The sequence below is a fragment of the Balaenoptera musculus genome, chromosome 9 (genome assembly GCF_009873245.2).
Source record: "Balaenoptera musculus isolate JJ_BM4_2016_0621 chromosome 9, mBalMus1.pri.v3, whole genome shotgun sequence".
Classification (NCBI taxonomy): domain Eukaryota; kingdom Metazoa; phylum Chordata; class Mammalia; order Artiodactyla; family Balaenopteridae; genus Balaenoptera; species Balaenoptera musculus.
Window position 1 is genome coordinate 37,549,495 of NC_045793.1, and position 14,838 is coordinate 37,564,332.

At 37.9% G+C, this 14,838-nt stretch overlaps 1 pseudogene; it reads left to right on the plus strand.

Annotated features, from left to right (window-relative positions):
- The first annotated feature begins 9,506 nt into the window (after nucleotides 1-9,506).
- On the plus strand, nucleotides 9,507-11,084 carry LOC118901110 (annotated as a pseudogene).
- Nucleotides 11,085-14,838: the final 3,754 nt, after the last annotated feature.

The following is a 14,838-nucleotide window of genomic DNA, read 5'->3' on the forward strand; positions in this document are numbered from 1 at the left end:
CCAGATTTAAAATTAATCTTATTGATAATTATACTGAATATAAATGAACTAATGGCTTCAATTAAAAGTCAGAGATTTTCAAACTAGATCAGAGTTTCTCAGCCTCAGCACTACGGACATTTTAGGCCACGTAATTGTTGTAGGACGTGCACTGCAGGCTATTTTACAGCATCTGTGGGCTCTACCCACTAGATACCAGTAGCACCATCCCTTTCCCTTCAGTTATGACAACCAAAATTGTCTCCAGGTATTTCCAAATGTGCCCTGAGGGACAAAATCACCCCTGATTGAGAACCACTTGGCTAGATGAAAACCAAGATCCAACAATATGCTGTTTACAAAAAAACCACATGTTACTTATAAAGACACAGATAGTTATAAAGGAAACGGATGGGGAAAAGATGCAAATATTAATTATAAGAAAGCTGGTATGACTATATTAATATCAGACAATGCAGATTTGAAGACAAAGGGCATTTCCAGATAAAGAGATATTTCATAATGATAAAAAGAATCTACCTATCAAAAGGACTTAAATGTGCATGCACCTAGTAACAGAGCTTCAAAATACATGAACCATAGATTGACAGAAACAAAGGAAAAAGACAAAATCTATAACCATATTTGGAGACTGAAACACTGCCCTTTCATTAACTGCTAGAATAACTAGATGAAAATCAGTAAGGTTATACAAGATTTGACGCTTTTAACCAACTTGATCTAAATGATACTTCTAGAATATTACAGTCAACAACCACAGAGTATGTAGTCTTTTCAAGTGCACCTGGAATGTTCACCAAGATAGACCATATGCTGGGCCAAAATACGAGTCTCATTAAATTACAAATGACTGCAATCAAACAAAACATTTTCTATGAAAACAGGAATAAATTAAAAATCAAAAATGAAAAGGTATCTACAAAAATCCTCAAATATTTTAAAGTAACATACTTCTAGATAACTGCTGGGTCAAGGACAAAGTCACAGGGTAATTTAAAAATATTTTAAATTCAACATCAAAGTTCTTCAAAATAATGTGTTTTCATACACCCTTTCTCAGGACCAATTGGCTTTGGATGGTCAAAAAAAAAAAGCTTCATTAAAACCATTCAATTGCTTTCCTTGAATCCTTGGGCAGTCAGTTACCCTTCGTTTTTAACCTCACACCTATAGGAATGGAAAGCTAAAAAAAGCGCTGTTATATTCAGTTTGTTATTCAGGGAAAGGTGGAAAATAAATAAAAAGATTTCCAGCTTCCCTTATAAGTCCAGAAATTATTGTTTTCTTTGAGTGTAGTGGGTATTAGGATTGTAGAAAATTATGGTTATAACTAGCTTTTTGCAAGTAAGGTGTTTGCAAGTAGGAATGATCTTATAATGTTAACTGTGATGTGAAAAGGAATTATTTTAGTGATGGATTTTGATCAAGATAAAATTTTAAAAAACCTACATGTAGACATATCAGTGAAATTGCAGGAAAAAAAAAACAAAGAAAAATCTAAAGCAACTAGTTTTTTTTTTGAAGGATAGATTATCTTCAAAGAGGCAAAATGTATACTGACAACTCTACTTAAGCAAGGGCAGCAAGAAAAATCAAAGCAGAATAGAATTATGCAATCAATGTGCTGAAAGAAAATAATGACCAACATAGAAGTCTATACCCAGCACAAATATCCTTCAGGCATGAAGATGAAATAAAGACATTGTTGGGCAAAAATTTAGAGAATTTACTACCAGCAGACCTTCAGGAAGGAATTAAGTATATTCTTTGGGCAGAAGGAAATGTTAATGGTTAGAAGGTTAGCTATGTAGGAAGGAAAGAATTCCAAAGAAAGCCATGAATACATGGTAAATCTAAACGAACATTGACTATGTAAAGTAATAATAATAACCTGATGTTTAAAGTATAGAGAGTATTAAAATAGAAAGCATATGTAAATAATAGCATATTGGTTGTATTTTCCTGTGGAGGGTTAAAATACTAATTAACTTACCATTTCTATCTAGGGTAAACAAAAATTGCCTAACTTTCAGACTAACAGAGAAAAAAGTGGAATTATAAAAATTAATGACTTCATAAAAAAGCAAGAAAGGGGAAAAAACAGAACATAGCATGAGCAGAATAAACAGAAAACAGTAAAATGGTAAATTTAAACCCACATTTACTGTTTTAAGACTCTTGAGGACAGTACATGGGTGTATGATAGAAAAGAATAACTGATTTAATCACCTTACTTTGTCCTAAGAAGTTCTCCTTAATAAGTTCCCATAAATGGAAGTTTAAAAATGCTACTTCTTGAATACTTTAGATACCCTCAGCACCAGCAAGGCACTCTGCATGCATCCTGTCTTTTTATCCTCACAATGAACCTGCCAGGTGTGTTTTGTATACCCAATTGGAGGTGAGGATTGCCTGAGGTTGCTCAGGCAGTAAGTGACCAAACAGGATTCAAAACAGTTCAAACTCACCCCAACCAGAATATGCATCCAACCATGACGCAATTCTTACCATTTAATAAACAAGGTTTGGTCATGTTATTTAAATATATCTTAAGTTCTTAACTGCCCAGAAGAAACAGAGGGACAAACGTTTTGCAACAAACCCAACTTTTAAAAAGTAAAATTCCTGAGATTCCTCAAGTTAAGTAAATAGATCTTTAAAACAAATGTACCAAACTTAGCCTACAGTCCTGTGCAAAGATACTCATATTCAAAGCAAGCATTTATGGAGATGCTATGCATCCTATATTTTTCCATTTTGTGGCCCACGGGGCATATGCATTTCAATTTCTACTTAGATCTTCATGTAATTCTGCCAAGAATATGCATTCATTTCTTGTTAAAAGTAGTTTTCATTTCTGAAATGATTTATACTGGAGGACAATATAATTACATTAGAAGACATTTTAATTTGCAAATTCATTTCCAGCCAAGATTTGTGCAAAATAAAATCTAATTTATGCCAAAGGATATCAAACTTGCTAATCAATTCTTTTTTAATGACTTCCCAGGAAGAAACTCGTGTTGTCTATGATTCTTTACACAGCACTGGTATCTTCCAACCATATTGCTTTTTACAAGTATTCAATCTATTTTTATGCTCTTTCAGAAATGAGGGTTGCATTATCTATTTACCACAAAATGAGAACTTTGTTGCTCAAATGATAAAAAAGGAAGACTTTGATTGTTTTCCTTCAAGTCATTTATTTCCAGGTATGTTCACTTTTATTTCCATCACTTCTTTACTGCTTGATCCCTAATGCCTTCTATACTGATCTGTTAACTGTATTTTAATATTATTCAACATAATGCTGAAGTGACTGTAGCTTGTCCCAAGACCATTACAAGAGAACAAGTTGGAGAAAGAAAAATCATCACTAGAAAAGATAAATGGGTGACACACTGGACCTTAAACTCTGTTTCTAATGGAAATTCCCACGCAGTAGATGAAAAGTTACCAGAAAACATGAACTGCCTCATTAACTTTATGCCCAAGTTCTATCAGCAATTGATTTTTAATGCCTATGTTCATCATTTATGAGCTCTTCCCATTCTTTATATACATTTAAAATTAAGCTTTATAAGATGAACTAGTTCCATGGTGATGCTCACTGCATCATCTATATAAAGCACTTTAAAGAATAATTCACAGAGAAGAAACATAAAGCTGATGAGCCAGTATTGTTTTGTGATACAAATTACTGATTATCAAAGTCAAATGTGGCAGCTATAATTGCCACTCTATTTGCAATAACCTTAATAATCGCCAACATATCATGAAGATACTTTTGGAAAAATGGGGTAATATTGTTTTCTTTTTTGTATTTCCACAGCATCTTTCAGCCAAGGTTTCTGACAATACTACAGTGAGGCCATCTGCATCACCAACATATTTGTCATTGACAGAGAGATAACAGATTTGGAAATTGTTGCACATCAAAACAAAGCAGATTAAAGTGAGCCGAAGACATCAGTTTTCAAAGTGGGTTCTAAAATGCCAATTCTATAGACTCAGTAAATAACCCACTGAGCTTTGTAGAGTTGCTTGGAATAGTTTTTTTTTTCTCTTAATAGAGAGCCATATTTTTAAAAAGTAAGTAGAAAACTAGGTTTTAAACATGATTTTGTTAGTTTACTTATAGTTGGCGGTGAACAAAACTGTTAAGGCTAGCTTTGCTGTTACTGGAACTAAGTTAAAAATAAATTTCCAGAAGCCAGGTTGATATGGGAGATATTTTTTACTTTACCCCTAGAGGATAGCTAACATTGGCTAACATAGCCAACCTCTGTTGTAAGCCTCGATATATGTTAACTCATTTAATCCTTTCAACAATCCTGTGAAGGAGGTACTATTATTATCAATATTTCAGGAATGAGAAAATGAGGCAGAAGGGAAAAATAAATCACCTGGATCCTTCAGTAAGAAAGGGAAGGATCCCATCTAGGTGGTCTGGCTCAGAAGCCTAATTCTAACCAAAGTGCTATCTCTCTTCAACTGAAGTGTTCAAATTGAGTGTAAAATGTTTTCTTTCATCAAAGGCATAGAGGAATAGTTGGAGGAATTCTAGTATATTGCAGGAAGCCTCAAAGACCTTTAAAATGGAGCTACTCATTAACTGGATTAGTGAACCATCAGTGGGTTCTTCCCTCTCTAACAGAAGACTGACCTGCAGACTTTCACTCTGACACTTAAAGTCTTGCTCAGTGCTCTACTTTATATCATTTAATCCTCACAACAACTTTATAGAATACAATGGAATTATTATCTTCATTTAAATCAGCACATGATGTGGACTTCTGTGAAAATGAGGGCAGAGGACACTACAAATATTCTGAAAATGCCAAGGGTTCAATATAGTTCTACATCCCTTTTATATATTTGTGAAAAGTTTTGCCTTAAAAATTTGAGACCTCAAATATCAACAGATATTCTGATAGTCTGTTCTATAACAGTTTTCTTTTTCTTTTTCTTTTATTTTTAACTGAAGCATAGTTGATTTACAATATTGTTAGTTTCAGATGTACAGCAAAGTGAATCAGTTGTGTGTATATATATATATATATATATATATATATATATATACACTTAGATTCTTTTCTTTTTTTAAAATTATTTATTTAATTTATTTTTGGCTGTGTTGGGTCTTCGTTGCTGCTCACGGGCTTTCTCTAGTTGCGGCCAGTGAGGGCTACTCTTCGTTGCAGTACGCGGGCTTCTCATTGCAGTGGCTTCTCTTGTTGCGGAGCACGGGCTCAAGAGCACAGGCTCAGTAGTCGTGGTCCACGCGTTTAGTTGCTCCGCAGCATGTGGGATCTTCCCGGACCAGGGGTTGAACCCGTGTTCCCTGCATTGGCAGACGGATTCTTAACCACTGTGCCACCAGGGAAGTCCCAGATTCTTTTCTAAGTTATTACAAGATATTGAATATAGTTTCCTGTGCTATACAGTAAATCCTTATTGTTTTTCTACCATATATATAGTGGTGTGTATCTGTTAATCCCATACTCCTAACCCAACCCCTTTCCCCTTTGGTAACCATATGTTTTTTTTCTATGCCTGTGAGACTGTTTCTGTTTTGTAAATTCATTTGTATTATTTCTTTTTAGATTCCACATATAAGTGATATATATAATATTTGTCTTTCTCTGTCTGGCTTACTTTACTGTGATAATCTCCAGGTTCATCCATTATAACAAAGTTTTTCTAACATAGATAAGTTAATACAGGAGATATATGGGGTGACGATGTTAAGATAATGTGGAAACCGGGTTGGTTCATAGACTGTTTTTCCAAGTCAAGGGCATTCGAAATTGCAGAAATAGAAAAAGGAAAAGAAAAAGCCCTCTGCTGGGCTGGTAACCTGGCAACAAGAGCCTTTTTTGGCTGTATTTTAGAAAAATGATCAACAAGAGGGTATTCGCAGGGCTCTCTCGGAGAGAGGCACCACAGCCTCGGGCAGTTCTTGGCTGCTGGCAGGTCCACTGCCTCCTGTGCCTGCTGTGAATGCAGCCCCACAAGTTCTGATCTCCATGTCATTCGGCTTCGTCTCAGCGGAGACTAGTCCTTGCCTAATTAAATTTTGTCCTCATTCCTAGTCTACTGTTTTGTGCGATCTATGTTCCTTGTGTCAGATTCCAGCTACACTGAGCTGCCTGCCTTGATGGGCCATTTTAATCCCCAGTTATGAATGAGGATTATCTTTTTGGTGATGGTTGATGTTATCAGCGCTCTTCTTATCATTATGTAGGATAGCTTATAATGCAAAACAATAAAATAATCATAAACATCATCAGATGGAAAATCTTTTTTTAAAGGGTAACATATTTTCAGATATTGCAGTTCTCTACCTCCATGTTTGCTTTTTTCCACCAGGTTCTAAACCTGGTGTGTGAGAGGGGAGAATATCAAAGTTGACAAGGAAAAATTCTGTATAACTCATACCTTTCTACCCTTCCCTTCTGCAAGACTATGTTATGTTGAAAACCACCATTCTTGGGGAGGAAAAGTGGAGAATAACCTACATTTCCCTAATCCCTCAAAATTTTAAACTCAAGAGTTTCAGGAGCCTTAGGAATTTATATATATATATATATTTTTTTGATGTCAGGGAGGAGGGTTCTATGTTTAAATGCACTTATGTAACAAGCTTTCCTTAGAGTAAGTAAAAGCATCCTGTTTCATGTTAAGTACTACCATGTAAGATGTATCAGTATATATTTTTTGCAGCAATTTTAAAGATTCTTTCAAATCTAGATTGACAAAGAAGCTGTTAGTTTTAAAAATATCAGTTAAAGGGAAAACACTGAAGACTCCTCCTAATTCTCTGAAGGTTTTCAGAGTAAAATTATTTCCATCTTGCTTTTCATTTAAAGAAATCTTAGCTTTTTTTTCTTACTTTAAATATGTATGTACTTTGTCATTTTCTGTATCTCCCAAATGGCTTTTCTATCCTGAAGTTGGCAGGCATTCCTTTAGACTGGTGGCTCTCAGGTGAGTAAGAAATGCAGTTGAGATTGAAGAAATGCTGTGTCTGCTCAAACTATCTCCTCTTTCTTCCATTGTGTCTTGCTATCTAGCTTGAAATATTCGCTATTAAAATCGTACCCCCCATCCCCAAGTTAGACAATTGGGGAAATGTTGAGAATCTCTTTTATTAGTTGGGACAACTGAGTTTTCTTTATTTACAATTTATACTCCACATATCGCCAACATATTTGAGACAGTCAACAATAAAACTGTGTCCATTATGGAAATGAAAAGTAATCATTCCCTTCTTTCATACTTATCCCTCCTAATAATAAAAAAGCAAAAGTCAACTTTGAATCAACATTTGTTAAAATTGTCAGAAAACATAAGCCAAAATAACATTTGATTATTTCATATCAGAACATTCTGGTAGTCTTAGGCAAAGGGGAAACTGGATAGGTAGGGAAAAGGTTTTATTTAGGATTAAAGAAATGCGCCAGTTACTAAGATTTTGACTCTCCTTCCAGCTGTTTTACGTGATACTGGAGTGGGGACTTTGCAAACCTCTTTGCCAGCTGGCTCCCTATTAAGCTTTGCCAATTGTGCTCTGTGTGTGTAGGTGTGTGTGTGTGTGTGAGAGAGAGAGAGAAGTTTTAAATACGTCCAAGCTCTTTCCTTTGTTCTTCCAGCTCTAAGGGAGGTAGCTGCTTCCTCATTTTCTCTTTTTTGCCTTTTCAGTCACCCAATTAACTTTATACCTAATTGATAATTACTTATATGTTCTATTTTCTCTGTTAAGTGACTAGTCTGACTGCAGTCTCCTGACTAGATCTTAATGGATACCAGGCAGTGTCTCTTAACATGTTTACTTACGTGAAGCAGTAAGCCTCTTAAGACAGTCACACACTCTTCCTGAGCTATTAAGGCAAAGGTCTTCCCATAATATCCAATTTTTGTTAAATATAATGTTTCTTTTAACAAAGAAGCATGTAAAGCATTGTTTTATTCCCTTTTTAATTTTTGGTAAAATACTTATTGTAAAGATTGTAATTTGCTTCCTTTGGATGTGTAAATGGACTATGTTAGTCAGACCCATGATTGCATGAATCACACATGGGTAGGAAAGCTCCAAATCACCCCCCAGTGCTAATTTTTCTATATGATAGTTTGGTAAATAAAATGAGGATTGTGGTCCTAGAAGCTTAAAACTAAACCCAATTGGAAATCTGGTTTCTTTAATAATTCACTATCAGAATATTTAAAAACAAAAAATTTTTAAAGTTGTTAGAAAGACTGCTAGTTCTATAAAGAAAGGTGATTATATTAAGAGTCAGTGATTATTTTTTGCATGAAATTTAACTTTCAGCTTTCTGACAAGCCACAGCAACACCATTGTTGTTATGGACAAGTAAAGTTCACTTTTTCTTCCACAGATTAGTCCATTCATTATAGTAAAGTACAATCACCAAGGCTCAGGGGTTTTCAGGACTGCTGTATAATGAAACATATGGCCAAGGAGTCCAGAAAAAAGGGTAATATAAGGGCCAAGATTATGAGGCAGGAAGGACCTGGAATTTGAGTTCAAAAAGAAGGTAGAAGCCAAATTTACTTAGGATTACCTTAACAGTGGAGTGCAGAGGACAGAGGAATAGCATATTTAAAATGCTGGAAGAAAAAACTATCAACCAAGAAATCTATACCCAGCAAACTTTGAGAGAACTTAGATCTGCCTAACAAATATTTACTAAAGAAAGTCCTTCAGACTACTGAGAAATGACTCAGGATGGTGACTTGAATCCACAGGAAGAAACAAAGAGCACCAGAAATGGTAAATATGTGGGTAACTATAAAAAAGTGTATAAATATTCCTTTTCTTTTCTTATAATTAAGAGACATAAGATCCAAATGTCCATTGGCAAGTGGAGGGGTAAACAATGATACGGAATATTTTCATTATGACAAGGATCCCTATGTTGCCCTTTCATAATCACACTCAACTCCCTTCCCCACTGTACCTCCCACTCTACTCCCTGCCCTGTCCCTGACCCCTGGCAACCACTAATGTCTCCTCAATTTGTATAATTTTGTCATTTCAAGACTGTTGTATGATGGAATCACACAGATATTATGTAACCTTTTTGGATTGGGTTTTTTTCACTCATCACAATTCCCTGGAGATTCATTCAAATTGTTGCACGTATCAATAATCCATTTCTTTTTATTACTGAGTAGTATTCAAGGTTATGAATTCCAGTTTCTTTAGTCATTCACCCACTAAAGAATGTTTATTTCCAGTTTTTGGCTATTCCGAATAAAGCTGTTATAGACATTTGTTTACAAGTTTTTACGTGAGGATAAGTTTTTATTTTTCTGGGATAAACACCCAAGAGTACAACTGCTGGATATTATGGTAGTTGCATGTTTAGTTTAAGAAACTGCCAAACTGTTTTCCAAGAGTGGCGAGGAATTATCTTTTAAAAACTTCTAGGCTGGGAACAGGGAGCAGATCAAGTCTGTTGAATGGGGTTTGCTGCCAGGCTATGGAGTAGGTAAATGAACTAAAGTGAAGGGCAATAAGGCCCTGAGTGCTGGCAACATGGATGGTGCATTACAGTGCTGCTCTGAGGCAGTAAGTCAGATCCCCAGGCCCATGTGCTCTCCAGCAATCGCTCAGCATCCTACACCAAGAACAGAGACCGCCAGAAGGCTTATGAGGATGGTTGCAAAACCGTTGACTTAAAACCTGACTGGGGCAAAGGCTATTCCCCAAAAGCAGCAGCTCTTGAGTTCTTAAACTTATTTAAATCCGCCACTCAAACCTATGACAAGGGTTTAAAACATGAAGCAAACGATCCTCAGCTCAAAGAGGGTTTACAGAATACGGAGCCTCAGTCAGCAGAGAGGAAATTCAAGAATGCTTTCAACATGCCCGATCTGTACCAGAAGTTGGAGAGTGATCCCAGGTCAAGGACACTGCTCATGGATCCTACCTACCAGGAACTGATAGAACAATGTCTAACAGGCCGTCTGACCTGGGCAAAAACTGCAACATCCCCAGATCGTGACTACCCTCAGTGTCTCCTTCGAGGCTATCTGGGCAGTATGGATGAGGAGGAAGAAGTTGAGACACCTCCACCACCACCTTCTCCCTAAAAGGAGACCAAGTCAGAGCCAATGGAAGAAGACTTTCCAGAGAATAATAAGCAGGCACTGAAAGAAAAAGTTGGGGAAGGATGCCTGTAAGAAAAAAGACTTTGACACAGCCTTGAAACAGTATGACAGAACCAACGGCCAGGACCCCACCAACATGACTCACATGACCAATCAAGCGGCCATGTACTTCACAAAGGGCGACTAGAGTGAATGTCAGGAGCTTTGTGAGAAGGCCATTGAAGAGGGGCTAGACAAGCAAGAAGACTATCATCAACAGATTGCCAAAGTTTATGTCAAATTGACAGAGCCTGTTTCAAAGAAGGAAAGTACAAGGATGCCATCCATTTCTACAAATCTCTGGCAGAGCACTGAACCCCGGATGTGCTCAAGAAATGCCAACAGGCAGAGAAAATCCTGAAGGAGCGAGAGTGGCTAGACTACATAAACCCTGGCCTGGCTTTGGAAGTATCCCCAGGCCAGGAAGCACTACACAGAAGCCATCGAACAGGACCCCAAGAGATACCAAATTGTACAGCAATCGAGCTACCTGCTTCATCAAACTCCTGGAGTTTCACCTGCCACTCAAGGACTGTGAGGAATGTATCCAGCTAGAACTGACCCTCACCAAGGGTTATACATGGAAAGCAGCTGCCCTAAGAAGCAGTGAAGGACCATACAAAAGCCATGGATGTCTGCCAGAAGGCACTAGACCTGGACTCCATTGTAAGGAGGTAGCAGATGTTTACCATGGCTACATGATGGTCCGGTACAACCAACATGACAGCCCTGAAGATGTGAAGCGATGGGCCATGGCCAAGGTGCAGCAGATGAGTGACCTGGCCACGTGGCTCATCCTGCAACAGATGCAGAAGGACCCCCAGGCACTCAGCGGACACATAAAGAATCCTGTAATAGTGCAGCAGATCTAGAAGCTGCTGGATGTGGGTCTGATTGCAATTCAGTGATGACTTGCTCATCATATCCCTTCCCTTCACCCTCATGTGGAAAAAGGAGCTGGAACTGTGGCAAGCAGCATAGAGCAGAAGGGAGAGAAAGGGAAAAGGCGAACATCTTCTCTCTATGCTTATACAGACCTAAGTGGAAGATAGAGAGACTTGTACTGGAGTCATTTGTGCAGCCTCTGGGCCCTCCTAGCACACACACGGTCTCTCCTGCTGCCCCGGAGTTTCATGTGTCCCACCCCTGGCGCTCAGTCGCTGTCCCAGCTGCTCTCGCATAGTTGGTGATTTGGGGGCAGGGAGTAGGCATGTATGTGGAGGGGAGGGTGTTCTTCCCAACCTCAGGTCCAAGTGTCTTCACACTATTAGCTCCATGACCCCTTCACCAACAACACAAGCCAGTCCGGCATGGTTACATGTTTAAAAAAAAAAAAAAAAAAGAAAAAGTAGCTCTCTGTTTATTGCTAGTACTGACCAGACAAGAGAAAGATAAAGAAAATACATCTTTGTTCAAGCTTAGTTCTTTTACAGGAATAGGAAACTAGAAGTCTATTCAGATCCTCTTATCATAGCTTAATTAATGAGAAAAGGTGACAGTGCATTATTATCAAGGTGTCTTTGAAAAAAAAAAAGCAATTTATTAATAAAAGCAGCTTAAAACTTCACAACTATTTTTAATGTTGACCTAGGAGCTCAGTACCTGTAGTGCTTTCATTGTCTACTGATGTAATATTTGGCACTGAGCAGACTCTGAATGTTTTACTCAACGTTTTGGGATTAAAATACAGAAACGTTCTTCCCATGTTCCCAAGTATGTAAACCTATTTATCTTGATTTATTTTTATAAAAGAACAAGGCCTCAGAAATACAGATACATGTTCTCTTCCCCAAAACAAAATAAACTGTATCCTTTGAAGCTGAAAACTAAAAATTTCAGAAGATTTTTGAATAATTTAGAAGGTTCTAAACCTTGAGACATAATATTCCAATTATGAAATCATTACTGCACAGCAAGTAATTTTGGCCCAAATCTGTTCTCTTGAAATCTGAAGTCAACAGGAGTTCCGTGCAGGAGACAATCACGTTCAACCAGTACAGGGCCACTCCTAACCTTAAAGCTTTTCAGTTCATGAAATATTTATGCATCCTAAACCGGATTTAAAAGTCATCACAGGCATCTACCTGCAGGCAAACTATTCAGTGTTTTCTGCTTTCTCCACATACCAGCTGCCTAGGGTCCCGCCCACTCCAGTTGAGTATTTCATACTATTCTCTACGCAACTCTATTCTACCACATCTGAATATCTGAATGCAAGAGATCATAGCTCCCAAGATATTTGGTGCAGGAAGGTCCCTAGAAGTCCTATGTATAATCACCGTGAGGTTTTCAGTTTCTTTCATACAGACAAAAGTCACTTCTCATCATTGATGACATTTCCCTCCTCATTCTATCCAGGTTGGAGCTGCTACAATGTCTTTCTTTGTTCTTAACAGTTATGTATTATCAACATTCATTTTCCCCTGTAGCATTTTGTATTAATTCACTATTCTTATCCGGAAAATAAAAATTGTATTTAAATTTTTTCTAATTAGTCCAGTAGAATTCCTTCCTTTCCCATAATAACCCTCTTAATGATGAGTTTTTATTTCTTATTAGTTGTTACAATACTGGCTTACTTGAAGGAGTTGTAGCCTTTCCTTATATTGAATAAATATAACACATATTCAGTGAGTGCCTACTATTTTCACTGTGATATCACTGGAAATTCTGTGGTTTAAAAGATGGATAAATTTCCTACCCTAATGGAGCTTACAGCCTAATGGTGAAGAGAGACATTAAACAGATCATCACACAAGTAATTAATTACAGTGCTAGCAAGCATAAGAAAAAAAATGCTACAAATGTACACATAAAGGGACTGGTAATCTGGCAGGAATTGTAGCCTGGCAAAAATGATGCTCAGCCTGAGATCTGATAATGATTAGGAGTTAACAGAGACAAACGGAAGAAGTGTGTCACTAGAGCGAAAAGGATTTTGGCATAGTTAGGAACCCACAGAATGTCACTGTGTCTGGAACTCAGAGCATAAAGGGGAGAAAGCTGCAAAAGAAAGCTGGAGCCAGATCCTGCTGAGTCTAGTAGGCTCTGAATTTTATTCAAGTTGCATTTGAAGTATTTTTAAGCAAGGGATTGCCATGATCAGCTTTGTACTTTAAAAGGATCACTCCTGGAAAATGAAACAAAGTAACCATTTGACTTAGATGGGGTGGGGGGAGAACAAAAGTGGACGAAGGAGCACTATTAGGGGCCTTTTATAAATGCCTAGGAGAGAAATGATGGATTTCTTGGATGATTGTGTTGGTATTGAAGAGGAAAAATACCTTACATGTAAAGCTAATGAGATGTGGTTTTTAACCAGAGCAACTGAATGGCTTGGACAGGTTTAAGGTATATGATTTCTGTTTGGGACATGTTTGAGTATGGGCTAGAATATGAGTTCCAGGATGACAGATTTTTTTTTGCCTTTTTTGTTCACTGCAGCAACCTGTGCCTCCGGAGACATTCAAGTGGAGATACTGAATAGGCAGCGAGATTATATGGAATTGCAGCTCAGAAGAGAGATTTGGGTTGGTATTAAAAATGTGGGAGTCGGGACTTCCCTGGTGGTCCAGTGGTTAAGAATCTGCCTTCCAATGCAGGGGATGAGGGTTAGATCCCTGGTTGGGGAACTAAGATCCCACATGCCGAGGAGGAACTAAGACCCGCAACTAAGACCCAACACAGCCAAATAAATATATAAATAAATATTTTTTTAAAATGTGGGAGTCTACTGTATATTAACGCATATATGAGAAATCTAGAAAAATGGTACAGGTGAGCCAGTTTGCAAGGCAGAAATAGAGACACAGATGTAGAGAACAAACGTATGGACACCAAGGGGGGAAAGCAGGGTGGGGGTGGTGTGATGAATTGGGAGATTGGGATTGACATGTATATACTAATATGTATAAAATAGATAGCTAATAAAAAAATAAAAATAAAATAAATAAACTTTGTACCTGTTTTTAGAAAAAGAAATGTGCTAGTCAGCAGGATATAGAATGTAGATCCTCTCAGAAGCCAGGACAATACCGAGCTCCTCTAGGGGAAGGCTGAAGAGTGGGAAAGTCAAGACCAAGGACTGGTGCCCAGCTCGCCTTCTAACAGCTCTCTGCAGCACCATGTGGTTGCCAAAGCATTTAATCATTCTCATCATGACCTCTGTGAGACTCAGTCCTTGTGCTGAAGATGTTCAGGCCCCAGTATCTCCCATTACAGCATTCAATTTAGACCTGTTCCACAGGAATACTAAGCCCTTCAACTCTCTCTCTCCACTCCTTCTTTCAAGAGCAGTGGATGGAAGGAAATTTAGGAAAATGGGTTACAGTATAAAATGGAACATGATGCTGAATTGTTGATGGAAGATACAGACTTTAAAAAAATTAATTAATTTTTATTTTTATTTTTATTTTTTTGGCTGCGTTGGGTCTTCGTTGCTGTGTGTGGGCTTTCTCTAGTTGCAGCGAGCGGGGGGCTACTCTTCGTTGTGGTGCGTGGGCTTCTCATTGTGGTGGCTTCTTGTTTTGGAGCACAGGCTCTAAGTGCACGGGCTTCAGTAGTTGTGGCACGTGGGCTCAGTAGTTGTGGCTCGAGGGCTCTAGAGCGCAGGCTCAGTAGTTGTGGTGCACGGGCTTAGTTGCTCCGCGGCATGTGGGATCT